Here is a 15,539-nt window from a genome sequence, read left to right on the forward strand (position 1 = left end):
CATGGAGTAGGGTTGTGCTGTAAAAGCGGCGGTGTGGAAAAAAAAACGTGTTATTTGTTATAATAACCTTATTACTACTAATAATAAATTATTCAATTAATTACAGAATAAAGTATTGTGCACATACCACAGTATAGTGGTGGTATCAGAGCGCAATAACATGGTCCATGACCACAAAACATATTCCATATGTCCAGAGTGTTATGTCATTAAATGATGCGCTGGACGCCCACCGTCCCACAAATCACTGCGTGCTTTTGAAGTGAAAGACATTACATAATTGCAGATGGCTGTCCAGATGGTGATTATGCTCACCTCGAAGATGACCACATGTTTTGGCGAAGCTCACATTGATCTGCTCTTGTTTCAGTTCATCCTTTCAAAAGTCATTGGGAAGACTGCACACTCACGCCATCGCATCGTGCCAGATCCGCACTGAACTTTTGTACCGCGGCGGTTTTGAACAACAGTGCTGCACGCTTCATTAATTGCAGTGCCGGACTGCAGTGCTGCTTCAGTGGCGTGTGTTTGGGGAAGCTGCTGTGAGCTCCCGCTCTGCTCTGATCATTTTTCCTCTCACAGATTCCTATCATCACATTGATCACTGCATGGAGCACATATACAGCAAATGATGGATCCCCACTGCACACTCCCTCTGTGAGAGATGATTCCCCCTCTCTTTCTTCCTTTTTCATCTCATCCCTCTTTCATCATCTTTTTCTCTGTTCTTTTCATCTCATCCCTCGTTTTCTGTCATTTCTTCATGCAGTCTCTTTTCTCTGTTGTTTCTTCTTTATCACATCCCTCCTACACTTTCAGTTTTTTCCTTTTGTTTCTCTTTCATCTTACCTCTTTCAGAATCTTTTTCTTCCCATCTTTTTTCTGTTCTTTTTTTCTTCTTTCTATTTTTCTTCTCCTCTTTTTCATGCCATCTCTTTGCTCTATTGTCTCTTTCATCTCATTTATCTTTATCATCTCATCTATTTCCTCTTTTGTCGGTTTCATTCCATCTCATCCCACTTTGTTTCATCTATTATTTTACATGCAGTCTCTTTTCTTTTGATCGCATCCCTCTTTTTCAGGTCATCTCGTTTCTCTTTTGCCTCATTCTACTTTCTTTCATCTATACTCTTTCTATCTGCTTACTCTTTTTTTGTCTCTTTTTTAATTTCTCTTTAATTGTTTCTCATCTTTTCTCTTTCATCTCAAACCTGTTTCATCTGTTTTTTGTTCATGCATTTCTCCTTTTATTCATCTTTTGTAATATCACTTTTACAATATTCTCTCGCTCCATTGTCTTTCAACTAATTCCTCATTCTCTCTCCTCTATCTTCCCTTTCTCTTTCTCATTTTCTCCGTGTTGTCTTTCATCTCGCTCTCCAGTACGTCATTTTTTTTCTCACATCATATTGCCTTTTTTATTTCCATTATCTCATTTTGTCCCTCTTTTAGTCTCTGGCCTCCTATAGGAAATAAAACTGAATCTATTTAATATCTCAATCGTTTCTTCTCACACTAGAGAGCAATGGAAAGCAAATAGAGACATTGACTGCTTCTCAGACTGTTCCTCCTGAGAACAAGACCTCAGTAATCTCTTCATATAATTTCTTCTCTTTACCTTTGCCCTCTGTTCCAGCTCTTTCCAGCGCACACACAGTCCTCTATCAGTATGTTGTGGCCTTGTGAAGGTGACTCTCCCTGCAGTGACTGCCAGCGAGTGGAAGTGGATGGAAGAGGGAATGTGTGTGGACCTGTCGTCTTCTCCTTCTGTGAGTCAGGACGAGTCAACGCGGTGAGCGTGCATGAATTTGCATGTATGAAGCCTCACAGGTGTCCTGTGGATTGGACTGTGTGTGTGTGTGTGTGTGTATGCGCGCACCATACATCTTCATCAGTCATGCTTAATGGTTCATCTCCGCATTTGACATCACTTTGCCCGTGCTTCACTTTGCCTCTCCTCCTCCTCCTCTCTCTATCGAACCTGCAGCCCACCCTTCCCCACTTTGTGTCTCTCTCTCTCTCTCTCTCTCTCTACATGGCTCACTATCTCTCGCTCTGTCTCACTCACGCATTGATAGTCAAGCTCATGTGACCCGAATGCTGATTGGCTAATCACTATTCCATGGATGAGGTCGTGTTGTGGGACAGAATGTCAATCTGTCTCTCTCTCTTTCTATGAACAGAGGGACCACACAGTCAACTGTGGGAGAACAGAATGAGTCTCTCTCTCTCTCTCTCCATCGTCTTCTCTTTCAGTCCAGCTGAGATATATAGGGCCAGATAGTGGTACGCTTGATTACGTTTCATTTCACCTGGATCACTTGTGTTTTTTGTTTTTTTTTTGGCATTGGGGAGAGAGTGTGAGCCCTGCCACTTTTCTCCTCTAGCTCTTCTCTAGTCAAGCAGTAATAAGATGTTAATTAAAGCTAACTACTAATTATATATATTTAAAAAGTAATAACTTCAAAAGGTACTAATATACACCGTTTAGAGGTTAAAAAGGTAATACCTTTTAAAAAGGTACCTCCCCAGTGACAGCTTTTGAAAAAAATAAAACCATTCTGTGAGTAGTGAAACAAAAAGTTTTTGCATGTGTAATAGTGAGTATTTAATAAGACAGCAGTGGTAGTACTATCACTGAAGCAAAAGTTTATTATCATGGTCACCATCACTATTTTTAATTAACAAGCATATATGAAATACATTTTTAGCTATTCTTTTTAGCTGCCATGTAGAAAAATGACTTTGATATGTAAAACATGATTACTTTAATTGAGTCCCAGCAAAATCTGTACTGCAAGCTACATATAACTTGATGAATCTGTCAGACTTTAAGGGATGATTTCTATATTGTGTGGTAGTTAAGTTGAGAGCTGGAAATGTCAATGATCAGCTGCTTTGTTTTTGTCTGAAGACTTGCTGTGCTGTGTGTTTTGCTGTGTTTTGTAACTAGTCAAATAAAAACTGGCAAGATGTGCTATGTTGCACACCTTAAAAACAATCATCAGTAGACGTTACTAGATTATTGTGGATATTTAAGTTCCGCTGCATTCGTGTTTTTATTAACACAAACCTAAATCAGGGCCCTTTGTGTAAGTCTTTGCTAAATAACTTTTGATTTACTATTGCTGCTCTGATGATGATTTGCAGCTGATCTTGCTTTTGTGTTAACAAACGCAGCTGATGATGGGCGATCTAACTCTCCACATTTATTAAGATTGTTGATTTTGTTGTGATGTTAAAATGAATGAAAATGACAGCAGCAGTCAAAGGCTGGTTTGAGGGCATCACATTCACATCTCTGTTCTTGGCCTGTCATTTGTAAGGTGCTTATAGGACTTTGATTGATCTCCTTGTTTCATCTTTTCTTTTCGTTATATAACTATCAAGCCCCTAGATATACATTAGCCTATTTGATATTTATGCAAAGCCTACTGTCAGCACATGTGACCCTATAAATGACTTAATGCAGTGTGATACCTGCATCTCGCTGATCTGCACTAAAGAGACTGAAGTGTTTGTGCAACAGGCAGTCGTGCGTGTCCATGAATTTTTAAATCCTCACTAAGTTTTGAATTATAGTCTTGTTTTTCAGTCGTTTGAACGAGTTTATGTATATTGCATTTGATGGGAGAATCATAAATCCTAATTCATTTGAACTTAATTCAGTTACATTGCAAATTAAAGTGGCATGAATGGTGCTAACACAAATGTAAGGCAGGGGTCAGACAACTTTGTGTCATTGACTAGGGGTGTTCACTGTTAACATAGTTTCTAATTTATTTCTGTGGGGGAAGCAAACAACGAATTTACAATATATTGGCTATTTTCAGAAAGAAAAATGTGGCTGAAAATGCTTTTATTTAATTTTTTTTGGATGAGAAATTTGGCCTGTTTAGCCTTCACTAAACATGCATATCTAGAACACACCTTATTTTATTTCAGATATCACTAAAAATTAAATAATGTGTATATAATAATAATAATAATAATAATAATAATAATAATAATAATAATAATAAAATGGTATGTGATAATACATACAGTAATTATAATATGTGCATTTATAAGAGTTTGGAATAATTGAGAATTATGTTGTCATGCTCATCAGTGGTGTGTTTATTTGATAAAGAAAATACAGAAATATTACACACACACACACACACACATATACATATACATATACATATAGATATGTGTGTCCATGAATTTTTAAATCCTCTCTAAGTTTTAAACTATAGTCTTTCAAACAAAATGTGTGTGTTTGTGTGTGCGTATGCATATATACTGTAGTTGCATTCAAAAGCATTCATTATTAATTTGACCTGCAAGACATTTTGCTGCAGAGAAAAACATTTTATGAAAACAACTAATTTTTGTTTTTCATAAATGCCACCAAATATTTTCAGTGAGATTTTAAATCTGAACAGAACATTCAATGACTGATCCCTGAACTAAACTTCAGTAGTTTTGGATGTATACTTGGGGATGGCTGTCCTGCAGGAAATTTCCATTGATCATCTAGCTTCAGTTTCTGCAATGAAGTCTTCACAATCTTTGCCAAAAATGGCCTGATACTTCAAAGAATCCATGATGGCCTTTATACATTCAAGATTTCCACTTGCTGCAACAGCGAAACACCCCATAACTGGACTGGTCCACCTCCATGTTTGGCCATGGAGATGATGTTCTTCTGCTCATAAACCTCACCTTTTTTGGACCAGACATACCTCTGATCCATGGGTCCAAATAGTTTCAATTTGGTTACATCACTCCATAAAACATTCCTCCAGAACTCCACAAGTCTATCCAAATGAATTTAAACATGTTCAAGATGGCCTTATGTTCTTCATGGTCAAGAGTGGCATTTGGCGAGATGCCCCAACATGAAGGCTGCACTTGTCTAGTGTTCTTCTTATACTCTGCATTGAAATGATTTGTCCTCTTTTGATCTGGTAATTTTGAAAGGCTTTGCAATTTTTTGAATATTTTAGGATATTGTGCTTTTTATTCAACACCCTCAAAGGTTTTCTGGTACAACACATTTTAAGGCTGCCAGCTGTGTCTCTAGGAACTTTTAGTGATTTGGAAATCTCCATGTTACCCTAGACTTTGTAAAGTAATAAAACTAGTTCTTCTCTATAGCTTTTGTGAGAGCTATAGAGGGGAAATAGTTGACTTTGCCATATTTGCTACTCGACTTTAACACATGCATGGGCTAAGTTTATGTATATGTAACCGTTCAAGCTAACTCTGTTTCCTAATAGCATTTCTAAAGGCTTAATTGTATTTTAAGACAATTTTGGTCCCTATCATACAAATAAAAGACTTAAAAACAGCAAATTATGACATAGCTGTGTTATTTTAATAACAAATACAGTAATCTCACTTGTGTGCCAATCCCAAATTGTTTAAGGTTGTTGTGTTCCACGTTCTGTGTCATTTTCTCAGATAAATGGTAAATCTGCTGCTGGTTTATATAACACTTGCTTACTTGATACAGGTAGTACAAATCACCAAAAGGGCAACTCACACCTTTCTAATGTAATATTCTGGGGTCGATAATAGTTTGTGAAGGCAGTTAACCTTTCATCTCAATGGCCATTTTGGCATTTTCATTTTTCAGCACTTCCTGTGCTCCATGTTCCCCCTCTCCGTTCTGCTGCCTTAATCTCAGGTGAAAACATGGCCATGCATTACATACATCAATAAGTTCCTGTGAGATCTCATTCCCTGCTGTCACCCGTGCGGACCAATGTCCCAGCATTCCCACAGCGAGAGCTGACTCTACCAGAACAGAATAGATAGCTCATGCTAATGATAATAAATCAGGTACTGTACATCATCCAATCAAAGCACTGTTTTGCTTCCGTTTGTGGTGCATTTCTGAATGTCACCGAGAGTATGTTTGATTGCATGAGAAACATCCATGGGAAAGTGAGACCGACAAGGGACTCACAATAACCAGTTCCCCACAGGGCATCACTCTGAGCTGGAGGAGAGTGTGAGTGTGAATGCACTTACCAATCACTTCACGTTGTGACTGACATACACCTCAGCAGTGGTAAATTCACTATAACGCAGCATCTCATGGCTTATTGCTTTAGAATTTATGTATGCGCATGTTATATGTGCATACATCCATGAAAAGCTGTTGTAAACATTCTTGATGTCTTCCAGTTACTGTACGGGACAGACATGATTTTCAGGGTAAAGTCACAGTCAAACTAGACTTTGCACTCCATTGACTTCCGTTTATACTGCGTGCAAGAAAGTGGAGAAGATGGTACTGCATATTGCATTATTATTATTCTTATCTGTGATTTATCGTTTACTATAAACAGAAGCCCTACAGCATGACATCACGTCTGGTTTGTTGTGTGAATAAATTCCTCGGCTTAAGGCTGAAAATACATTATGTAATTAAGGGATAAATGTCAAAATAAACTCAACATAGTGCTCGAGATTATGTACTGTACCTGATAATAATATCTTGCATTATCTTGAAAAGGTTTATTTTTGCAATGATATATATTATTTATTTATTTTTTAATCATGCAAGGATTAAGTTGATCAAAAGTGAGTCATTTGAGACACATGAAACGACTTATTTAAGACATTGTTTGCCTGGAACAAAGGACAATTACACTGTTAGATCATAGTGTCAGTAGTTTATTCTTCTTTCTGTAAAGATTTAACATAGTCAGGACACTTGTGTAGTAATTTCTAAATGTCTTAATCTATCATTTCTGCCAAGAATTGTAAAGTACAGTGTGGAAATCCTCCTTGTCATTGGGTGTATGTGTTTTGATGGTGGACAAAGCTCAGGAGACCAGTGTGACTGTGATGAATGTACATTTTGATGTTTATTTTACAGTATTTGTGGGAGTGAGAGGTATGAGAGAGAGAGAGAGAGAGAGAGAGAGAGAGGTGCTTCTGATTGGATTGGAGGCAGTGCTGAAGAGGCACTGAGACACAGTGAGACAGAACGAGAGGGCACGAATGCAGTTTACACATTAGCCCAGCTGCCAAAATTACAGCAAGCTCAGTTTTGCCGGACTGGAACTGGGGGGGTGTGAAACGGGAGGATGGCAAGGACGCAGAAAATGAAGAGAACCCACCATTGCATTCTCTTGGGAAATGATCTGTGGTGAATAAACAGAAACCGCAGAAGAGACTGAGAGGGAGAGCGAAAACGGGGGAAAAAAAGAGGAGGAGGGGAGAGCCTAGCATCCTCTGAGGTAGCGCCTGTGGAGCCTGCTCATGCCGCTGCGTGCACGCGTGCATGTGTGTGTGTGTGTGTGTGTGTGTGTGTGTGTGAGTGCATGGATGCTGACATGTTGATTTATAGCTGCATGTGTAATTCTCCAGGACTCCGATTAGCAAGTCATTTTGCATTTATGATGCCAGACGCTCAGACACTTGAGCTCATCTGATATATCGGTCTGATGTTTCTTCGTTTTCTTTTTCTTTTTCATTTTTTTCATTATATCAGACCTTTTGGCATTCTGTTGAGGTTTATCTGTCTCTCTCTCTCTCTCTCTCTCTCTCTCTCTCTCTCTCAACCAGCACAGCAGACTTGCAGTGTCGCAAGTGAAGAAAAAAAGAGCCACGGGTGAGTGTACCTTGCTTTTCTTGTTTGCTCTTCTTCATCCGTCGTTCCATGCATGATGCACTATGAGTTGACCGCACTTATTTTCCTCACCCCCTTTTTTCCCCCTGAATTCCCTTTTTTTGTTATCCTGCAGCTATTTTATCCCCTTTCCTCGTCTCTTCATACTCTTTCTTTCTCTCTGTCTTTCATTCATTCTCTCATCTGTCACAGTCCCCCATCATCCCCCATCTGCCCGTCTCTCAACTGTCTGTGTCACAGGAGCGCTCAGCCAAAACCAATGCGCTCGGGTCAAACACATCCTTCACACATGCTTCGCAAACACACACGCAGTACTCTCATATCGTCAAGGCTGTATATGCATCTGCTGGTAAACTCTGCTTGTATTTCATGGGTAAGGCAGCGAGGGTGTAGACTGATGGTGATTGTGACAGCTTACCCACGATGCTATGCTTTGGCTGGCTATGCTACCATTGCCTCTGAGTGTGTGTGTGTGTGTGAAGGTTATTTAACTTTAGCAACTGGGAAGAAGGGGAAGCATACAACCACATATATTAAATGCTAATTACATTTATATGGTGCCCAAACTTGTAGTTGTAGCGCAAAAAAAAAAAAAATCCCAATGAGATCTCTTTAATATCTCACTTGTTTCTCCTAGACAGCAATAAGATTAAATGGAGACCAAATGGAAAAACCGCTTTATCAACTGCTTGATGTGATCCATAAAGTACCGTGGAATAGATTTGTGTGATATCGCAGAGCGAAATACTGTTGTTGTCTCTTCCTCAGTGTAAATGAGATGATGTAAAGCGTCGGCTTTATCAGGGAAATCTTCAGAGTTGTTCCACAAGCTCAGACAGAGCGGGGCAGGATAGAGGATGACAAAGCAGACCGAATTATGTTTCCCTGTGCCAAGTGCGAGAGAAAAACGAATCTCGTTTTCAACCTCTCACCTTCGCTTGGTTTCTTGGCACAATGCTCTGACTCGCTCAGGGAAGCTTTAGATCACACCGAGAAAAGTGCAGAATGTGATCTCGGCGCCCTTTGCTGAAGTCTTTGTTAATATGTTTGCTGAAAGGTACGGAGTTTGATGTCTGCTAGGGCTCAGTCCTCTTGATTAAACATAACATGGTGTAATAAGGCTTTCAGTAGGCAAAAACAGATTGGTTTGGCTCCATGCATGATCACTAGAAAAAGTGCAGTGATTTACCTGTGACATGCCACGTTTTTCAAGGACAAATGCACTGTGAATGTTTTCTCTAGAGAGCCACATTTCAATTGTTTTTTTATGTAAAACGCATTAGCACAGCTGCCACACAGAAACCAGGGCAACTGATCCCAAAATCCAGATTAAAATCCATCTACATATTTGTTAAAGTAATACTTTGTTTGCCAAGCAAGCCAAAAGCATGGCCTGTAAATACCTAATTATATTTCTCTCTGTGAGTCAAAACAAATCAAATTGAACTTGAGAGCCAAAGCATAATGTATTTTAATGGATTAATGTGTTTACAGTGTTAAGCACTCGATTCTCATTCAGTGATGTAAACAGCATAAGCTTGTGAGTGTTCATATTTAAAAGCACAGTAGATGGGTAGATTGACAGATTTAGAAACATGGCAGCCACTTGACCGCCTTCCCCTCTCTCTTTAGTCCAGCTACGGCTAACAGGGTTTACGTAACATTCAAGCACGCAAGGAGCCAGTGTTTCACTAATATTTACCATGGAACATTTTACATACGGTCACTCGTAACACCACTTCAACTCGGTGAAAATATAGTCACAGCGATTGTTCTCTGTTTAAAGGATTTGCATTGGCTTCTCACTTGATCTGAAGCACAGTCAGCTGTACTTACTTTCTTCATAAAGTGAAAATTGAGCTTGAAGCTCGTATATGTTGGATAACATTGTGCTGAAATAGTAGTTTAAGGAGAGAAGGAGACAAAAAAAGGTGGGAATGCTTGAAGGAAGGGACTTGGGAAAGGTATAAGGAGGGAGAATGCCAATGCAAGGACATCATAGAGTAAGAGGTGTGGATGATGCCACTGCACTCATAAAATGAGCATGTAATGGAGAAATTTCGAGCCACTCTACATCACTGTGTCTTTTCCTACTTTAATCATATGTTCCTAATTGTCTGTTCCTCCGGCTCCAGGCTGTTTCCTGCTTCGTAAAGGCCCATTTCTCCACCCTTGACGTGGCTTACTGCTCCTGCCTGCTGACAGCAAGTTCTTCTTCCATACATCCCCAGACGCTCTCAGAATGCACCTACTTTCCTCCCAGCAAAGAATGGTGACAGGAGCGCAGAGACTTGAGGATATCTTGTGTTAAAAAGCCAGCTGGGGACATAGGACCAAAAAGAAAGAACAAATCCTTGATTGGGATTTTTTTATTTTTTATATATATATATATTGAAATCATTTGACATTTACTACTCCAAAACCATCCAGTGTTTTAAGTTGGAACGGAACCCTGAGGGGCCAAAGGAATAAGTGCTATCCAATCACACAAAGATCCTTTGATTTTATTTCGCACCGAGTGGATCCTAAGCGATACCATTCAACGGGAGATAATTGAACTTCCTGCCTGGCAGGCAGCTGAAAATGAAGAACTAGAGGTTCAAGTGGTTTTTCTGGGGGACACGTTCAAGCACCCCACCACTCAGAATCAGATTTCAGCCCAGTTCTGGTGGCGATCTTCTAGCAATCTTTACCGTTTGGTGTGTTTTTTCCCCACTTCTTGTTCTGTCCAGTTCTGAGAAGGGAAATATGACAATTGAACTGATTTTGGGAATGTCATGTGTTATACCTCAATTAGATCTCAACTTTTAGACTGACACTCAACAGTTTACGGTGTAGGTCTAGAAAGAAAAACATAAAGAGAGATCTGATAGTATGCATTGGATTGACAAGGCTGTTCTTCTGCTATCTGGGGCAAAAAATAAAATAAAAAGTATTGCATGTCTTAGTTTTACTCTTCAGAATCAGGTAAACTGAAAGATAAGAAAGGGAGGGAGGGGACCAGATGCCACAGATCGTCTCTAACTCCTACCTTTTGTTAAGTTAAGCTTCTTTTTCCATTTTTATCTTTTCATCTTGAAAATTAGATTATTTTTGGTTCTTTTTTTTTCTTCCAGATGACCCTCAAGCGTGTAAGGGAGATCGTTATACATTGCAGTGACTGAGATAGGGTGGGGAAAAGAAGAGAGAAGCTTTATTTCCCCTCGAGCTTCTCATTTTTGCAGTTTTAGGTATTTATCTTGTCACTCCATCTCTGTTTTTACCCCCCCTCCCTCCTCCACGCCTCTGGGAGAGCAAAGGAGAGAATTGAGTTATTTCATCTCTGCTGGAATTTTTTTTATTTGCCTTCCCGACTGATTTTTCTCCTGTACTCCTGTTTACCCCAGACAAAATGCAGTTGTATCTCGAGTCAAAATCAGGAACCTGATAGCGTTTGGGAAAAGATTCCTCAAGGAGAGAACAAGAGACGGAAATCTTCTGAAGCCTAACCCTCCCCTCTCCTCCACCACCCCCCTTTCCCATCCAGTTTCAGAGGTGTCCTCGGATATTCCTTCCTCTTTTTCCCCGGAATCTGTCAGCATTCCCGACGGGACGCAGCCAGCTTGTATCCATGCCAATCCTTTGATATTAGCTCCCGGTGTCGTCTGCTTCATTCTGTGAGTAGATCGCACTCTCTCCGGCTGTCTGTGTGAGTGTGTGCAGTCGTGTGTGTGTGTGTGTGTGTGTGTTTGACTTTGGCTCCATATGGTGTTCAATCCCCCGTGTAGCTGTGCTTATCTATCGTCTGTTTATGTGTGTACGTCTGGGTGGGTGTTTAACTTGGATGTGTACGCTACGCGAATGTAAAAATGAGTCAAGGTTAATGGCACAGGCTTCTTTGCTGGGCTACTCTTGCAAATAGTGCATCGCTTGTTTTACGTAGTGGACAAATATATGTTCTGCTGCAGATACAGCGTGTTTGTAGAGGCACGTATGTAGCAGGTGTCACAAGCGTAACGTTCTTGTGTGCATGTACCTTCTAGGCTATAAGGTGACACCAGACCATGATTAGTTCCCAGAGGTTGTGCTCTAATGAATGCAAATTGATGTAGATGCACTCGGTGGAAGATACAATCGTTTTGTGTAATGCTTTTCATAAAACAAGCTCAATAGAGCGGCATATTTATTCTCTGCACTAATGCATGTGCGTTCGGCGTGAAGTTTATGTACAATGGAGAGGTTCATGGAGTATGCTGTGACGAAAGCTATTCATAATGAATGTGACTGACAATGCTATTGCAGTGAGAAATGATTGTTTTTTCCTGCTTTGCTCCCAGATTGAACAGCTGTGGTCTCTCTTCTCTCGGCCTTTTTCCCATCACTTGCTCAATCAGTGTCTGGACCTCACTTGGGGCCGGCCAATAATTGAAAAGCTATATTGATATTCTGCTCGGGGGAGACAGAGGGGAAAAAAATACACTTTTATTTACGGTTAATCGCATGGAGCGGGATACAAAAAGTGCTTGTGAAACACATTAGGTTTGAGCTTCCTCTTTGTGCTGTTAGCTGGGCTTGAGAATGACTAGAAGGTTTCGTGGTTTACAGTGGGCTGACCATGACTTGTTGCCTGGCTGGTAATAAGCTTTGGGAAGATGAAAAATGATGCTGACAGGGCACCGATACGGAAAAACTGGGTGTTTTGTGTGGTGGGCCACAGTTCAAGGGGGATGTACATCTAAAAATGTCAATTGAATTGAATTGAAAAAATAGTGCTGATGTGGAGGTGTTCCTTTCGAAGAATCTGTTTTAGACCAGGGCTCGAGATGTGATTCACCACTTACATTGTTCTTAATCATTTAAAAAGGAGGTTAAGCTCCTACAGGAAGTGTAGTTTATTTTTTTATGCGTGTGATGGGCAAGCTTTGTAAATGGCTTTATTCTTACAGTATGTGCTTCCTGTGGAATGACACCTGTTGGTTTGCTGCCTCCTGTTGAAAGTGTGGAAAGGTTGGTAATCTCACAGTCAGAGTGGGCCCTTTCCCAAAAGACCATGTGTTTTCTATCTGTAGTCCTGGCACTGCACAGGTCAGCTGCTGCATCACCGGTCAACATCTGTTGCACTCTTGATCATAGCAGGTCCAGGTTATATTGCTTGCAAATTGCATGTTCATATTTTGCTCTTTCATTCTAAAGAACTCATGCAGAGTACTCTTCATGCAAAAGAAGATCTAGATATTGCAGTATACGTGCACAACGCATAATAAAGGTCACAATATGTATCATAACATCTGCTCAGACAGATTTTGAATCTGTGTTGTTCTGTCTACAATAACTTTTCTATTTTTCACTAGAATTATTGTTCAGTTATATCTAAAGAACTGTAGCAGCAATGTATATTGGTATATGATTGACAGAAAAGGGAAGCCATAGAACAAAAAGTGATCTATTATCTATACATTACTATAGGTTTAGCTGTCCACTAGCATGGTGGTGACTGGTTTAACTTTTTTTTGTTGTCTTGATAAATAACTAGATGATGCATATCAGGGTTTCCACACGTTTGACAAATGAATTCCCATGACATTTACAATCATTTGTGATTACTTTTAAAATTAATTTCAATATTTGTTAACACTTTAGTAAAGGGACCAATTCTCTCTATTAACTAGTTGCTTATTAGTATGCTTATTAGTAATTAGAATTATTAGTATGTTTATTAGTATTTCTAAAGCATATATTCTGATTAGGAGTTTATTGAGGCAAGAGTTGTAGTTAATGGTTTGTTAATAGTGAGAATTGGATCTTAAAATAAAGTGTCCTAATAATTTTATACAGATTAAGCAGCAGCTTAAAGCCACTAGAATATTAGTAGAAATATTAGTCGAAGATAATGGTTTACTATAGAAATGTGTTATAAATCTTCTGTATTTTTTACAGAATCTATAATTTATTAAAATATCTATTAAAATATTTAATATGATTATTATTTATTCTTTTGACTTTCCATGACGTTTTTTTTTTTTTTTCAGGCCTGGAAATCATGTTTTTAAATGGCTTTATACTTCTAGATTTCAGTGACATTTCAAGTCACTTCTGAGTCATGAATCTTGAATAGAAAAGAAATGGTTCAATGGTTCAGGTATTAGTTTTATTATTGTTATTTTATTTCAGTTGCTGTTTTTGTAGACTTGGGAATTTATTATTATTATTATAATTTTTACTCATGCCTGTGGCGCACAGCTACAATATATACACATTTTGTGAATAAATCTGTCATCTGTAGCTTTGTGGGGATTTTGGGCAGATATTCTGGTTTTGTTGGAAAAGCAATTCTTAGTCAACAGTGTTCAATTGAGTGAGCCACTTTTTTTTTCTTCTGTCACCTGTCCTCTCCCCATCTTTCATATTCTCATTTTGCCTTTGCAGCCACCATTCCTTTATTCTTCAGGTCTCTTTCTCCGTCTTGCTTTTCTTCCAGTCCATGTAGAATACTGGGGTCAGAAATACACACATTCTTGCTGTGGTCACAGAGAGATGGGATGGAGAAAGCTGGAGGACCAGTGCTTGAGAGCTCATCCATCAGTGCAGTCATGTGTATGAATGAGAGGAAGAGCACACAGACACCGTATAAAACAATGCTGTTCAAATACTCAAGCCCTGCTTTAATAGGCTTTGCCTGCACCTCCTGGTTTTGTTTCAGTGGCGATTATAATGTGACAGGAAAACTTCAGTCAGTATTATAGTTTTTCCACACTTTTCCATCAGCGTTGAGAGTTCATCAAAATATGGAAATTCTTTTTCATGTCACTCAAAACGCCAAGCACAAAAGAGCTGCACTTTAACATACAATGAAAGCGTACAGTAACCACGAGCTGTCAAACTACAAAAAGGAACAAAAATGTACCATGAAGACACCATGAAAGTATAGTCCACATGACTCACGCTGCATGTTCTTCTGAAGCCATGCAATACAGACTAAGTTGTTATCTGCTGCAGCTCTCAAATCGCATGTGTGTCCATGTGTGGTCAAGTACGCCACTTTAAGTTTGACACCAGATGGCATTGGTTCTTGTCTGGCTGATCATGATGCGCCAGGTATGAATTTGTGGACTGGCAAATGAATTTTGAGAGTTATGACCATGGGAAGATTTCCAGTGGCAGTCCATAATCACTGCATGTATTCATTGTATATGGAGAAGAGCCGCCTGGCATTTCCTATTGTTTTTCACAAAATAAAGAAAGTCATACGAGTTTGGAGCAGTTTTCAGTCCAAGTAGAACTCAGTTATGAACATTTCTATACTTTAAAAAATATATATCAGCAGCTATGAACTGTGGTTTGAGTGGAATCTAAACAAAAATGCTTCAGTAGCTTTTCACTTGCTTGTAGATAAATGTTGAAATTCATAGCTCAATTCATCTGTTTCAACGTGCGGTTTTTTGGGGGGGAAATAATTTAAAATGATAATTACTTACAATACTCAATGGGTCTCATTCATGAAACACGAGCAGAACGAATTTTTGTGTAAATCGCGTTTAAAGTGGTTTTGGCGTAAATTTTCGAATTCATAAAACGTTCGTATTTTCCAAATGTTAGTTGGTACGAAATAAATCTACACCTGCTCCCAGCCACGTGTTTAACGTCTGAACGTTTTGCTCATTAATACAGCTGCATTTTAATTCACCTTAATCGGGTTCATATTTACACAGCATTTTGAAAAAAATATTATATATATTAATTACATACTGTTTTTCTTTTAACTTTTATTATGAGAGCCAGTAATAGGATCTGTAATATGCTGCCAAACTTCCTTTTTTAGGACCTGATATGCCACTAGTACGCTTGAAAATAAAACTTGGCGTTTTGAATGAACTTCTGATAATAAAACTTCAATTTCTGCAGCGGAGAAATGTTTCTTTTTCAGTCG

The 15,539-nt window shown here is 39.1% G+C and overlaps 1 protein-coding gene and 1 long non-coding RNA gene across 2 annotated transcripts in view; both read left to right on the top strand.

Annotated features, from left to right (window-relative positions):
- Positions 1-6,901: 6,901 nt before the first annotated feature.
- LOC113061996 (uncharacterized) lies at positions 6,902-9,891 on the top strand. The gene is made up of 3 exons (XR_003278483.1): positions 6,902-7,241; positions 7,570-7,615; positions 9,769-9,891. It is a non-coding gene; the product is annotated as an uncharacterized LOC113061996 (long non-coding RNA).
- A 155-nt stretch (positions 9,892-10,046) lies between these two features.
- Positions 10,047-15,539, top strand: part of LOC113062406 (glutamate receptor ionotropic, kainate 5-like) — a 77,701-nt gene continuing 72,208 nt past the window's right edge. The window contains exons 1-2 of the mRNA XM_026232236.1: positions 10,047-10,332; positions 10,750-11,289. The gene's annotated coding sequence lies outside the window, so the exon portion shown is untranslated. The remainder of the gene's footprint in view (positions 10,333-10,749; positions 11,290-15,539) is intronic.

This window comes from Carassius auratus, chromosome 44 (assembly GCF_003368295.1).
Source record: "Carassius auratus strain Wakin chromosome 44, ASM336829v1, whole genome shotgun sequence".
Taxonomy (NCBI): domain Eukaryota; kingdom Metazoa; phylum Chordata; class Actinopteri; order Cypriniformes; family Cyprinidae; genus Carassius; species Carassius auratus.